The following is a 2,588-nucleotide window of genomic DNA, read 5'->3' on the forward strand; positions in this document are numbered from 1 at the left end:
TCTGGTCCCATCACTTCATGGCAATTAGATGGGGAAACAGTGGAAACAGTGTCAGACTTTATTTTTTTGGGCTCCAAAATCATTGCAGATGGTGATTGCAGCCATGAAATTAAAAGACGCTTACTCCTTGGAAGGAAAGTTATGACCAACCTAGATAGCATATTCAAAAGCAGAGACATTACTTTGCTAACAAAGGTCTATCTAGTCAAGGCAATGGTTTTTCCAGTGGTCGTGTATGGATATGAGAGTTGGACTGTGAAGAAAGCTGAGCGCTGAAGAATTGATGCTTTTGAACTGAGGTGTTGGAGAAGACTCTTGAGAGTCCCTTGGACTGCAAGGAGATCCAACCAGTCCATCCTAAAGGAGATCAGTCCTGGGTGTTCTTTGGAAGGAATAATGCTGGGGCTGAAACTCCAGTACTTTGGCCACCTCATGCAAAGAGTTGACTCATTGGAAAAGACCCTGATGCTGGGAGGGATTGGGGGCAGGAGAAGGGGACGACAGAGGATGAGATGGCTGGATGGCATCACTGACTCGATGGACGTGAGTTTGAGTGAAGTCCAGGGGTTGGTGATGGACAGGGAGGCCTGGAGTGCCGCAATTCGTGGGGTCGCAAAGAGTCGGACACGACTGAGTGACTGAACTGAACTGAACTGAACTGAATGTGATTTTATTGAGTTTATTTTCTAAGGTTATTTTCCAGTATCTTGTTGGGGGAGGGAATATTCCTTCTTCGATTTCAAGAAAAAAGTTAATAGTTGGGATTTCAAGCTGCGTGAATAAAGATGGACAGCTTAGAAATGGTGTGCATGGAAGGATGAGGAGGTTTGTAGTATAAGGATGGGAGTAGGTGATGGAAAGTACAACTCCCCTTGAATAACAAGCTTGTTTCTCCCAATCCTCCTTTTCTACTCTCTCTTTTCTCTCAGACTTTCTTCTTTTGGAAATATACACATATCCTGGTGACATTTATCCTTTGACCAAAGGATGGAACCAGAGGTCACTGAACCAGATGGTGCAAAGAAAGATCTAAACCTCATGGAGTGGAATTGGGTCATTAAGTTTATCCTCCCTCATCTCCAATTCCTGCTCCAAATCCATTGATCCCCTCTCCTCATCTTTGTATATGCATTTTAAAAGACATATACCTTTATACCTGTCTCTGTGTATATATCAGTTTAGTTTAGTCACTCAGTCGTGTCCGACTCTTTGCAACCCCAGGCTTCCCTGACATCACCAACTCCCGGAGTTTACTCAGACTCATGTCCACCGAGTTGATAATGCCATCCAACCATCTCATCTTCTGTCATCCTGTTCTCCTCCTGCCTTTAATGTTTCCCATCATCAGGGTCTTTTCCAATGAGTCAGTTCTTGGCATCAGGTGGCCAAGGAGCCAAGGTGGCCAACGAGCTTCAGCTTTAGCATCAGTCCTTCCAATGAATATTCAGGGCTGATTTCCTTTAAAATGGACTGGTTGGATCTCCTTGCAGTCCAAAGGACTCTCAAGAGTCTTCTCCAACACCACAGGTCAAAAGCATCAATTCTTCTGCGCTCAGCTTTCTTTATAGTCCAACTCTCACATCCATCAGATCAGATCAGATCAGATCAGTCACTCAGTCATGTCCGACTCTTTGCGACCTCATGAATCGCAGCATGCCAGACCTCCCTGTCCATCACCAACTCCCGGAGTTCACTCAAACTCCTGTCCATCGAGTCAGTGATGCCATCCAGCCATCTCATCCTCTGTCGTCCTCTTCTCCTCTTGCCCCCAATCCCTCCCAGCATCAGAGTCTTTTCCAATGAGTCAACTCTTCGCATGAGGTGGCCAAAGTACTGGAGTTTCAGCTTTAGCATCATTCCTTCCAAAGAAATCCCAGGGCTGATCTCCTTCAGAATGGACTGGTTGGATCTCCTTGCAGTCCAAGGGACTCTCAAGAGTCTTCTCCAACACCACAGTTCAAAAGCATCAATTCTTCGGCACTCAGCCTTCTTCACAGTCCAACTCTCACATCCATACATGACCACAAGAAAAACCATAGCCTTGACTAGACGAACCTTTGTTGTCAAAGTAACGTCTCTGCTTTTGAATATGCTATCTAGGTTGGTCATAACTTTCCTTCCAAGGAGTAAGCGTCTTTTAATTTCATGGCTGCAATAACCATCTGCAGTGATTTGGGAGCCCAGAAAAATAAAGTCTGACACTGTTTCCACTGTTTCCCCATCTATTTCCCATGAAGTGATGGGACCAGATGCCAAGATCTTCGTTTTCTGAATGTTGAGCTTTAAGCCAACTTTTCACTCTCCTCTTTCACTTTCATCTAGAGGCTTTTTAGTTCCTCTTCACTTTCTGCCATAAGGGTGGTGTCATCTGCATATCTGAGGTTATTGATATTTCTCCCGGCAATCTTGATTCCAGCTTGTGTTTCTTCCAGTCCAGTGTTTCTCATGATGTACTCTGCATAGAAGTTAAATAAACAGGGTGACAATATACAGCCTTGACGTACTCCTTTTCCTATTTGGAACCAGTCTGTTGTTCCATGTCCAGTTCTAACTGTTGCTTCCTGACCTGCATACAAATTTCTCAAGAG

The sequence above is a fragment of the Bison bison genome, unplaced genomic scaffold (assembly GCF_000754665.1).
Source record: "Bison bison bison isolate TAMUID 2011002044 unplaced genomic scaffold, Bison_UMD1.0 scf7180017864234, whole genome shotgun sequence".
Taxonomy (NCBI): Eukaryota; Metazoa; Chordata; class Mammalia; order Artiodactyla; family Bovidae; genus Bison; species Bison bison.